Here is a 12,756-nt window from a genome sequence, read left to right as displayed (position 1 = left end):
AAGCCTCTGCCTTCGACTCAGGTCATGATCCCAGGGTCCTGGGATTGAGCCCCCAATCAGGCTCTCTGCTCAGCGGGGAGCCTGCTTCCCCCTCTCTCTCTGCCTGCCTCTCTGCCTACTTGTGATCTCTGTCTGTCAAATAAATAAATAAAATCTTTAAAAAAAACAAAAACAAAAACAAAAACCCACAAAATCAGTTCACAAGACAGTCATCCTTGGACTTCCATCCAGCGACACCAACACCAGATTCCTGCTAAAACCACCAAGAAAAGCCTTTCCCTCTCCCTATTCCCACCCTCAAGGGACCCAAACCAGCAGCTGGTGAGACGGGGAGGAAGTGGAAGGAAAAAGTGACGATGACTACCAAACCTGGCACCCACCCTGCAACATTCCAAGCCTCGGGAAAGAGGAACTTTCTTTTTCCTGGAGAGAAAGAGGGAGAGGGCGCACTCTCGCAGGTGCACGGGAACTTGCAGGTGTGTGAGCAGGCTGTGGGGTGGGAGGCAGAGGGAGAGGGAAAGAGAGACTCCCCAGCAGGCTCCACACCCATCGCGAAGCCTGACCCAGGGCTCGATCTCACAACCTTGGGATCGTGACCTGAGCCAAAAATCAGGAGTCGAACACTTAACTGACTGAGCCATCCAGGTGACCTAGAATGAGAAACTTTACACCGGACAAGAGTCTTGAGTTTTAAGTCTGGTCTTTTTACTACCTCATGTGCCATACCCACAATAAGGGTAAACCCATCGAAATGGTGTCTCTTGGTCCCTTCCCGCACCTCCAAATGACATTCATTCAATTTCTTAAGGTTTCGTTTTTTTTTTTTTTTTAAGATTTTATTTATTTGACAGAGATCACAAGTAGGCAGAGAGGCAGGCAGAGAAAGAGGGAGAAGCAGGCTCCCTGCTGAGCAGAGAGCCCGATGCAGGGCTTGATCTTAGGACTGGCGGATCATGACCCAAGCAGAAGGCAGAGACTTAACCCACTGAGCCACCCAGGCGCCCCTTAAGGTTGATTCCTATCAACCACTTTCACAATTAAGTGAGGTGGCTTTTTTTTTCCCCTTCCTACGCACAAATATTGTCTCTTTGTTGCTTAGAAACTTAATGATATTAATCCCCATTGGAGACCAACCCTCTCTACTTCAAGCAATAAGAGGTGCTCATTTCACTTGAAAGATCTTTTTTTTTTTTAATTTCAAAGTTCTTTCTGATTCAACATAGTGTATACGGTCCCTGTGTGCCTCAGACTTCTGAAGAAATGGAAAATTTTTTCCCAAAACACAAGTTTAGCTAAAATATGAACCACAACAAATAGTAAGTGGCCTAAGTCATGCTGCTTTGGCTAATAAACATTGCAGAAACTCCAAGATGTAAATTAATCTGAATTTGTGCGGTCTTGTCAGAAGACATATAAAAAATTAATCCTGGTTTACCCCAATTATTCTGAACGAAAGAAAGAACATAAACAAACAGAAAAAAGACCTTCAGAAGCACTCGTGGGGCACCTGGGTGGCTCAGTGGCTTAAAGCCTCTGACTTCGGCTCAGGTCATGATCCCAGGGTCCTAGGATCAAGCCCCCGCATCAGGCTCTCTACTCAGCGGAGAGCCTGCTTCCCCTCTCTCTGCCTGCCTCTCTGCCTACTTGTGATCTTTCTCTCTCTCTCTCTGTCAAATAAATAAATAAATAAAATCTTTAAAAAAAAAAAAAAGTACTCATAAAGTTGTAAGCTCCTGCCAAGTTCTTTTTTTTTTTTTTTAAGATTTTATTTATTTATTTGACAGAGATCACAAGAAGATGGAGAGGCAGGCAGAGAGAGAGAGAGAGAGAGAGAGAGAGAGAAGCAGGTTCCCTGCTGAGCAGAGCCTGATGCTGGACTCTATCCCATGGACCTGAGATCATGACCTGAGCCGAAGGCAGCAGCTTAACCCCCTGAGCCACCCAGGCGCCCCCAAGTTCTTTTTTGTGCACCACAAAACATTTGCGCATATCCTTCCCTACTTCTGCCATCGGTTTATACCCTGGTTGATAGATCCATTTTCTTTTCTTTTCTTTTCTTTTTTTTAAATTTTATTTATTTGACAGAGAGAGAGAGAGACAGTGAGAAATGGAACACAAGCAGGGGGAGTGAGAGAAGAGAGAGGCAGGCTTTCCGCTGAGCAGGGAGCCCAATATGGGGCTCGATCCTAGGAACCTGGCATCATGACCTAAGCAGAAGGCAGACGCTTAACAACTGAGACACCCAGGCACCCTGATAGATCCATTTTTCAAGACTACCAAAGGAAAACTTCAGATGCATGCCAGAAAAGACCATACCTTGTTCTCCTGAGCCCATAAACTGCAGCAGGGCTCCAGGACTTTCTGGCATAACTATATGAGTCACTCTATACAAAGATACCTACCCCATGCAAAGATCCAGCAGACCAGACTCTTTTCTTAAAGCATTTAATGGACATAATCACACTAATGATGACAGCATATCGAACTTGTATCCATGCGATCTCCCTATAAGTTAAAATACCATACCCCCCCACACAAAAAAAAAACCTGACCCAAATTTACTCCATCATCCTAATTTTCCTCGGGAAGCCAAAACTTAAGGCTCTATGATCTGTGCTGCTGGTAAGTAATACATTTTCAGACTGAACTGTCCCTGAGGTCCGTGACAGTTTTTACGATGCTGTAAAAGTAGACAAATCTTAAAAAGAATTTTTGGAGGTGCAAACCAAAAGTCAGACTCCATCTGAGACTAACAAAAGACTAGTGAAAAAATTATTTCCACTAACAGCAACTTTCTGAGAGTCCCTTCAAGACACTGTTGGATCCCAGCCACTCGTTCTCCAATCCCAAGGAAGACCCCTGCAATCGTTCTGCTGATTGGACCAAGTGCCACCATGACTTCATGCAGTCTTAGTGTTTCTTGCTGGAGAAACTGATCTCTATTCCTGTCTCCATCCCTAAGGTTTCCAACAGCGATCCTACCCTGACTGTAAAACACTTGTTTCCAATGATTGCCTCAAATATATTCTATTCAATGTACTGATGCCCTGAGTGGACCACTCATTAGACCAATACTCTGCTGTCCCTATCATCAGCAGCCTTATCCTGCTTTTTTACCTCCCAATCCATGGAGCTCCCCAAAACGTCACTGGATGACATTTTGAACATGCCACTCTCTCCTATTCAAACCTCCTTTTACAATTAATCAGGACTCAGTCCTAACAAAAACCTAAATAGAAAACCTCATCAAACAAGTAATTCAAATAAAACTGTAAACCAACAACCATCCACCCACCCATTCATACACTCCAGTAACATTGATGGAGCACTTACAAAGTGCCAGGCAGTTTACTAAGAGTTTTAGAGTAGCTTAGTGAAGGAAAAGACAAACTGCCTTCCCTTAGGAAGCTTCTATGGGGGAGAGGGGGCAGACAACAAACAATACACTGATTGTTTCAAGAAACAGAAAACATACCAGATTTTTTTTTTTAAGACTTTTTATTTATTTGACAGATCACAAGTAGGCCAAGAGGCAGGCAGAGAGAGAGAGGGGAGAAGTAGGCTCTCTGCTCTGCAGGGAGCCTACTTCCTGGGATCATGACCTGAGCCGAAGGCAGAGGCTTTAACCCACTGAGCCACCCAGGAGCCCCCACACCAGATATTTAAAGAGAGAACTTAGGGGGTGCCTGGGTGGCTCAGTGGGTTAAGCGACTGCCTTCAGCTCAGGTCATGACCCCAGAGTCCTGGGGTTGAGCCCTGCATCGGGCTCCTAACTCTGCGGAGAGTCTGCTTCTCCCTCTGACCTTCCCCCCTCTCATGTTCTCTCTCATTCTCTCTCTCAAATAAATAAGTAAATTTTTAATTAAAAAGAGAGAGACAGAGAGAACTTCAAGAATTGTTAACTAGGTAAATAAAGCTGTTCGCCGGGTAAGTAAAGGGTTAACATGCGAAAAGACTCTCAAGATTATCCTGGAGGTGGCCTCTGCTGGAAGCAGCTCCCACCCCTAGGGCAGCGGGAACTCAGGGTGGAGGTTAGGACCTTCCCAGTGGAGAGAACACAGGGTGGAGGTCAGGCCCGGCAGAAGGGAAACTCGGACTTCTAAGGAGGAGGTGCTGCCTGGCGGCTGCTGGAGTCTCAAGAAGGTGCAGGGAAACTGCTTCTGGAAGGTTTACAAACACCGCAAAGGACCTGCCACACTGCGATGATGATTTGTCGCTGGGGAGAAGCTCAGGAAAGCAGGAAGCAAACCGGAGGCTGCAAGTCCCTTCCCCTTCCTCCTCGGCTGCCCCCGCCCCCGCCCCTGCCTCCTCCCCCTCCCCTGCCCCTGCCTCCTCCCCCTCTCCCCCACCTCCCCCTCCCCCCCACTTTCCCCCCCACCTCCGGAGGAGGAGGATGTTACATTTTGAATAGGGTAATCAGGGTGGGCCTCACTGGGAAGGTGATGTTTGAATTGTAATTGAGAGTAATGAGATTTACTACTAATCTAACAATGATGGCCTCAAGGTGATTGTTGCACTACCAGTAACTGACCCGGACTAGCGAAATTCTTCCTTCCTAGGTTTCTATTTAATTCAGAGCTGCTCCCACGTCTCCCTTGTCCCTTCTCCATCCTCTATAACAGGCTCTCGACAGAGTGTGGGATGTGAGCTTACAAAGTCCTTTCCTGAAACTGAAAAGATATTTAATCTGAAGAGTTTTTTACAGGTGAAATCCCCTGGAATGACTCCCATCTGCCAAGAACATTCTAGAGAAAGCTTGTTCTCAGAAACCTACAAGATATAAACACACACACATTCTTCAGGCTATGAAATTACTGATGGCCAGGCTGGGAATAATCAAACTGGTAAAAACACTCATCATCTCAGAAACCCTCTTAAACAGTTGGCCTATTCCACTACACAAAATGTAAGGGCGTTCAGATAAAAAGTCAAACCCTGAATAGAGTGACCCACAGACTCAAATAGCCTAGAGCTACAAATGAAGACCACAAGGATATACCACAACATACCATCAGAATGGTTCCATTAGACTGAAAATGACAAGTGGTAACAGGGACCCAGAGCCACCGGAACGCCCCTATCTTGCGGGTAGGAATATAAAATACTACCAGCTCTCTGGGAAACCTGTTTAGCAGATTTTCCTAAAGCTAAATACATGCCTACCTTCACATTCTGCAATTCTAACCCTAAGTATACACCCAGGGGAAGGGAGTGCACAGAAGGACCTGCGAAAGAATGTTCCCATGGGCCTGAATGGTACTAACCAATGACCGGAAATAACTCAAAGGCATCCAGAGATAAATGGAATAACAAACTGGTGTGGTCACAGGGTAGGCAGGACCCAACAGCAACAAACAGCCATCCCACACTCACCAACACAGACAAATCTCAAAAACATGGAATATTAAGCAAAAGGAGCCACACCAAAGAGCACATACTATATACACAAGAACAGGCAGAACAAGACAGAAGTCAGAACTGTAGTTACCTCCAGGAGGGGGCTTGTGTGGACGTGGTCACATGGATGTGTCCATAGGTAAAAAAAAATGTAAGGAGAGGGAAGGGGAAGAGTCCTGGGACCAGGAGCCACGGGTTAACTGTGGATCTTCTGGTTGCCCACCAGTCCACCAAACTGTTCCACTGCTTGAGGGTTCCACGCATTTCTGCTCCTTACAGAGAAACCATGGGAAGGGGGCTGATTCCCCAGTCCTGGGGGTTGGAGGAAGAGGGAAGAGTAAATGATGCTCCCGCTTGCACGCTAACCCTCGCAGGGTTTTCGCACCTGTGCGGGAGGAACCTGAAGATTTGTCTTAAGCCACTCAAGGGACAGGCAAGGTAGACCCATAAACCAAACCAAGTAAGTCCTGGTCACAAAGGCAGTCATCCAAATAAGTCCCCCTCGCCCCATGGCAGGCCTGCCTCACCCCCTCCACGCCCACCCCCACAGGCACCTCCTTCCCTCCCACGTGCAGGTTCAAGGCAACCTCCATCCAGGGCTGGCTGGCGGAAGAGGAGGGAAGCCTCGTTATTTTCCATTGGTTCTGGAATCTTTGTTTCCCTTTGACTTGCATAGTTTCTCCAGGGTTGATTTTAAGGAAGAGAGCTCATGAAACTGGTCACCAAGGAGTTACCCGGACAGGTAAGCAAAACGAGCGTTTTACCATTTCTGTCTCTTCTCGGAATGCCATCTGCCACCATGTCCCTGTAAGATAATATTCTTGCCTGATGCCATGATAACCAAATGTTAATGGAATTACTTTGTAGGAAATCAAGCTTTCATCAAGAAGCCACACCGGGGCGGGGGGGGGGGGGGGCTGCGTGGGAAGAAGCCACATTGGGGGCCACCTGGCTGGCTCAGTCCTGGAGCATGTGACTTTTGATTTCAGGCACCTCCTTCCCTCCCACTTGTGAGTTCGAAGCCCCGTCTTGGGGGTAGAGCGTACTTTTTAAAAAAAGAAGCAGCAGCACCAGAAGCAGCCAGACTGAACTGAACCAGTCAGGACCACTGACCTCCCCTTTGAGCTCAACAAAAGAAGATAACCGTCTTCTACTTACTGACTTCTTTTATCTGATCTTGAATCCCGTAGCTCCTCTCCCCTTTACCCAGACCCTTTTCCACTTGCCCTTAAAAAAATCTCTGACTCTGCTCTTTGGGGAGATGGATTTGAGGTTTGTGCCTCCCTTCCCCATCTCTTCTCCTTTCTCAGCTTTTCGAGTAAATTTTTCTTGGCCTCACCCTCAGCATCTCTGCAATGGGCTTTGCTGCATTTCTGGCACAAACGAACGTGGACTAGCAACCCAAACCAGTTTATCATTAAAAATTTGGAAGCTTACAGCATCTTTTAAGGTTTTTAAAAAATTATTGTTGAAGTATAATTTGCACACAGAAAAATGCGCGGGTCTTTTTTTTTTTTTTTTTTAGAGATTTTATTTATTTATTTGACAGAGAGAGATCACAAGTAGGCAGAGAGGCAGGCAGAGAGAGAGAGGAGGAAGCAGGCTCCTGGCTCAGCAGAGAACCCGATACAGGGCTCAATCCGAGGACCCTGAGACCATGACCTGACCTGAAGGCAGAGGCTTAACCCACTGAGCCACCCAAATACCCCTAAAATGCACAGGTCTTAAGTGACAAGTTTGGACAAATATATAAAACACTTAATACCAATACCTAAAACAAATATAAAGAGTTAGGAGTCCCCAGAAAAAGAAAGATGAGACATAGCTTTCTTGACATAAGAAAAGTCGTGTTAGACCCCTGGACATCTTGCATGATCTATGTGCAACCCCCACTACTTGCCCAAAGCACATTTCTTGCAGAAGTTCGTGGGATATGTTGAAATTGCAAAAGAATCAACCCCAGCAGTCAGTGATTTTAAGGGAACAAAAGAATATCAGAACAGCCACTATCCGGCCAGGAGATGACCTAATAATATCAAGGACAGTAAGTCAGTGGTAAAACTCCCAGTGCTGATTCAAAAGTAAAGATTGGCCTGATACACATTCTTGAGTTATCTCTGCAGAATTTGAACCCCTTGAGTGCTCAGATACCGGACCAACGAAAGCCAGGGAACTATGGTACTGACCCTTGCTGGCCTCGCGACTTCGATCTCCTAAGACCTGGACTCTGTCATGTGAAGATGACTTTTGCCCCAAGCCAGGCTGCATTCCCCATCGTACAAGTCCCTTCATGAATCTGTGTGCTTATGTGCTCCCGGCTTCCCTCTTCCCCAGCCTTGGTGTTGGAGACACAGCTCCCTGGTTATCTCCTTTACTCACTGCAACTAAAACCCCTCCTTTTGTTTTTGTTTTTTGTTTTATTTTATTTTATTTTATTTTATTTGACAGAAAGAGACACAGTGAGAGAGGGGAACACGAGTAGGGGGAGTGGGAGAGGGAGAAGCAGGCTTTCTGCCAAGCAGGGAGCCCGATGCGGGACTCCATCCTAGGACCCTGGGATCATGACCTGAGCTGAAGGCAGACGTTTAATGTCTGAGCCATCCAGGTGCCCTAACACCCCTCCTTTTGCTATTCTTTGGCTCAGTTGTGTCTTTGGCTCAACATCCACCAACAGGTGAACCCAGGTTTGGGTAACAGCAGGACCTTTTTATCAACCATGAACCTTCATGAACCTTTGCCAGACGAGCCCCTTCAGAGGTGACCCATGTTCTGACTTTTACAGCCATGTATTAGTTTCTACCTGCTCATGAACTACAGATCATATTGATATATATCATATGCTACAGATCATACAGATATATTATCTTGCTTATTTCATTCAACCCTAAATATATTTTTAAATCTAAAAAAAAGTTTATTTTTGATTATAGGTTGGGAGTGTGACTAAAGTTATCCAGCAGCTCTTGTGTCAGCCAAGTTACCACTTGCTTTGGGGTACCCCACTTCACTTAGCATGTGCCTGGCTCCACTTACCTAGGACAAAAATCTGGAGCAACACTTCATCTTAACACAAAAATTAGAAGGAAACATCGTCGACTGCACGTAATATCACAAACATTAAGTCCACATATAAATATTGAATATTACTCAAAATTCAGGTTTGAAATTATTGTTAGGGCAACTGGATGGCTCAGTGAGTTAAGCTTCAGACTCTTGATTTCGGCTCTAGTTATGATATCAGGATCATGAGATCAAGACCCCACGTTGGGCTCTGCACTCAGCAGAGAATCTGCTTGGGATTCTCTCTCTCCCTTTCCCGCTGCCCCTCCTGCCCCACCTATCTAAAATAAATCGTGAAAAAAAAATAATAAGTAAAGAAAAAGAAATTACCACTCTTGGTCCCCATGAGGCAGGTGGGAACCTCTCCTGTCTATAGAGCAAGGCAAAAGGGCCCGCAGTGACCACAGACCCAGATGCAAACAGGCTCATTAAATGACCCACTTCAAAATAGCCATAGGCCCTAGCTGACCAATTGCAATCAAGAACAGGTCCTAAGATTACCAAAAAAGGGAAAATTCCATACATTCTTGCTCACTGCACCCTGTTAACTGTTGGGCCCTCACCACTGCCTCCAGGCTGGACATTCTCTCCTTTGCCTTCCTACCTGCCACTCCCTGGTTGTGTGTTCAGTAAGCTTTGGTATCTTTTGTTCTGCCTGGGGTGAATTCTTTCACAACTGCAGAGCCAGCCTCCACCGGATCCAAGAGCACTCCCATCCCAGACAAGCTTCCACATTGTCCTGGGTTCTGGGCTTCCTACCCTGCTTTTCTTTTTCTTTTTTCTTTTCTTTCTTTTCTTTTCTTTTTTTTTTTTTTTTTTTAAGATTTTACTTACTTATTTGACAGACACAGCGAGAGAGAGAACTCAAGTGGGGGGAGTGGGAGAGGGAGAAGCAGGCTTCCCACTGAGCAGGGAGACCAACCCATGTCTCAACCCCAGGACCCTAAGATCATGACCTGAGCTGAAGGCAGCCGCTTAACAACTGAGCCACCCAGGCACCACCCCCCCCCCACCATATTCTGTTTCCAACTCTCCTTCCCCCACCCTCAATGGAGCTTCCTTAATTTCCCAAAAGTCTGACCTCACCCTGAGAGCCCCCTTATATTTGCCAAGTGCAGGCAAAGCCTTCCAAATCATTTTCCATTTACTAGAATGTTCTTTTCACCAATTTTTTTCTCCTCAAAAGGAACTTGTCTCTCCTGCTGGAAAAAAGACAAATTCTTTCAGTCAGAAGGTTAGTGACCGTGACCCTCAGAAATTATACCCAACAAAGAGATTCATGAGTGAACAGGAATGTCCCAGAATTGCCACAGTGACACATGGGGCAGGGGGTTGGGGGTTTGCTTCTGCAGTTTGTGTGCACAGATGAAGTCCCATCAACAGACAGAAAGATTGTGGGTTTCACTGGCTGACACATGGAAGGGCAGGAAACCAACTGCCTCCTCTCTGGGGCTCCTGGCCCCTTACTGGATCTCTCCAGGGGGGCTGCCAGGAGGTATCTCCCATGCTCTCTGCCCTCACTGACCCACTCCCAGTACACACCTTGCAGCCCGCCTAGGACCAAGGCCCACATGTACCGTTGGAATGGCCTCTAATGTAATTGCCAACACTGCCTAAACCACTTCTGCCCTAAGGCACCCATCCCAGTGGTCACCTCCCTTGTGCCACCAGCACCACACTGACTTGGACACCCAGCTCAGCTCTGATTGCCCCGCATCTGGCCTGTAGCTTTGATTTCCCAGAAGCCGTTGCCACCTCCTTAGCAACTGTCAAACAAAGCTGGACAGGAGTGAAAGCAGTAAAAACAGATTCTGTTCCGTGACTGCTGAGGGTTGGGAAAATTGCTGAGCTCTGTTCCAATTTGTGCAAAGGTGACTGGTTGTTTTAAAGGAAAGATGAGGGAGGAGGAAGGGGAGAGGCTGGGAGATTATCCTTCCTAACAATGACTTTGCAAAAGGAATGGCTCTTAGGACCCTCCCTGGGAAAGCCACTCCTGACTTGTAGCAGATACCTGAACATCTGACAAGGACAGAAGAAGAAATTCTAGGGGCGCCTGGGTGGCTCAGTGGGTTAAGCCGCTGCCTTCGGCTCAGGTCATGATCTCAGGGTCCTGGGATCGAGTCCCACATCGGGCTCTCTGCTCAGCAGGGAGCCTGTTTCCCTTCCTCTCTCTCTGCCTGCCTCTCTGTCTACTTGTGATCTATCTCTCTCTCTCTCTGTGTGTGTCAAATAAATAAATAAATAAGTAAATATTTAAAAAAAAAAAAAAAAGAAGAAGAAGAAATTCTAACCTCCTTTTAGTAAATGGTCTAAAAAAGAGAGGTTAGAGCCTATGCCAGGTTCTGACTAGAACAGTGTAAGTTCTTTTTTTGACAGCCCTGAGTTTTTCCAAGAAGGACCACAAAAGGGGGCTGGATCAACCCAGAGACTCCTCCTCCATAGGCTTCTAGAAGCCCTGCTGGGGTTGGTTGGGTCTCTTAGTGCTGGGCAGGGTAGGGGGGTGGGGGTTGGACAGAGTCATCATGTGCCAAAACATCTTGCAATTCTCAGTACCCGTTGCCCTGATCCTCCCCCTTAAGCTACTGACCTTGCCTTTGCTACTTGCCTACATGACTCCAACCTCCGTTCCTGCCCACAAGCTGCCAACACCACCACCAACTGCCAACTTATGTGTCTGTCTCTGCTATGGCCTATCTGCTGCTGGCAGGGGAAGAACTCCACTTTCTCTGTTGCTACAACCCTCCCATCTTTTCCGCCCAGAGAACTAACCTTGCCCAGGGTCACCAGGAGGCATCACCCTGGGCAGAGGGCCACTGCTTATATCCCACCCAAGGCCCCATGTCTGAGTTCAGAGAGGCCGAAGAGCTTCTTCCCCCATTGTCACCTTTCTCCCTGGAATATAATCGACCTACAGTTGGGATTATGAGAATCTATTCATCCCACCACCATCACTCCACCCCACCCCACCCCCACCAAATATGCTCAAATAAATTCTGTCCCAAGTGAGAGCAGAGTTACCAAATTATTTCCCCTGGTGCTCTCAGACTTCTGTAGATAAACAGCTCTAATGCAGCAGGTTCTTTTTTTTTTTTTTTCTATTTTACAATGTAATCCGATGTGGATGTTATCTTTGAATCCTTCCCCTCATCAAGAGGCAGCTAGGGCATTTGAAGCTCTCCCTCTGGGAAGTGATGGAGGATGTAGCAGAACAAAGAGTCCATTCTTAGCTTTTGAGTTTCAAAATAGACCTTGAAATTCATGGCCAAGGCCATATTTGAGGTGGGGGGGGGGGACAGGAGAAGGAAGGCAAGGGTAGAAGGATGTTGAATTTTAAAATCTAAGTCATGAAAGATTCAGTGCATAAAATTTATGTCTCAATAAATTCAGAAGAATGTACAATAAATTAAGAGGAGTTTTTCTAGACCCAGGATTTCGAGGAGAGCAGGGAAGCTTAGTGCCGGTGTGGCTCTGAGAAGGGACCTTCTCCCTGCCACCCTCACCTGTCCCTTCCCAAGAACAGGAATAACAGTGGACTCCATAAAGGCTCACAGAGGGCACAAGAGCAGAGAAGACCAGAAGTGGATGCCCTAGGGCGCTCATAGAAGCTCAAGCTCTGGACCCCCGACTTCCAAGGTGCTATACCTGATTTTAGAGTAGTAAAATCTACTGAGAGGGCCCCTGAAATGGTGTATGCTCCAGGATCTGTCCCTGAAGGGCCACTGAGCAGACCCAGGGAAAGCAGCAGGCCTGGGAGGACCTGACCCTGCCATCCAAAGAAACCCAGGCAGCCTATTTGAAGATAAAACCACAAGGAGCAGAGCGATTCCTCACTGAGGCCCCAAGCAACCCACCAGCCAACTGAAGTTGTAGAGTGATCCCAGCCAAGACCAGCAGAAGAACTGCCGTGCCCGGCCCACAGAAGCCTGAGCAAATAAAATGGTGGTGGTTATAAGCCATAAAGCTTGAGCATGGTTTATTACACAGCAATAGATAGCTGATAAAGGGAATTTGGACAGGACATTTATTGGTAAAAAGAAATTTTTAAAAAATAATAGTTTCTGTAGCATGAGCCTTCTGTTTTTAAAGATGTGTATACCCATGTATTCTGAGTATATGCAGAGAAAATGTCTGGAAGATCACACAAGAGACTGGCCAGTGGTTGGAAAAGGGGGCTGTGGGAGAAGACAGGACACTTTCCATAGGTTTAGGCATTTACAAATGTGAGTTACATTTAAATAAAAGGAAATTCACTGAATACTTGGCTATGTACCAGGCACTGCACTAGGCATTAGGGTCCAA

General features: G+C 46.6%; 2 long non-coding RNA genes across 2 annotated transcripts in view; one reads left to right on the top strand and one right to left on the bottom strand.

The window, feature by feature from the left end:
* Positions 1-12,756, bottom strand: part of LOC132001121 (uncharacterized) — a 34,315-nt gene that overhangs the window by 14,342 nt on the left and 7,217 nt on the right. The gene's annotated exons all lie outside the window — the stretch shown is intronic.
* Positions 5,257-12,403, top strand: LOC132001120 (uncharacterized). The gene is made up of 3 exons (XR_009399532.1): positions 5,257-5,857; positions 5,973-6,139; positions 11,978-12,403. It is a non-coding gene; the product is annotated as an uncharacterized LOC132001120 (long non-coding RNA).

Source organism: Mustela nigripes, chromosome 14, assembly GCF_022355385.1.
Source record: "Mustela nigripes isolate SB6536 chromosome 14, MUSNIG.SB6536, whole genome shotgun sequence".
In the NCBI taxonomy this organism is placed as follows: domain Eukaryota; kingdom Metazoa; phylum Chordata; class Mammalia; order Carnivora; family Mustelidae; genus Mustela; species Mustela nigripes.
Note: the sequence above shows the minus strand (reverse complement) of the source record. Positions and strands in the feature narration are given on the sequence as shown.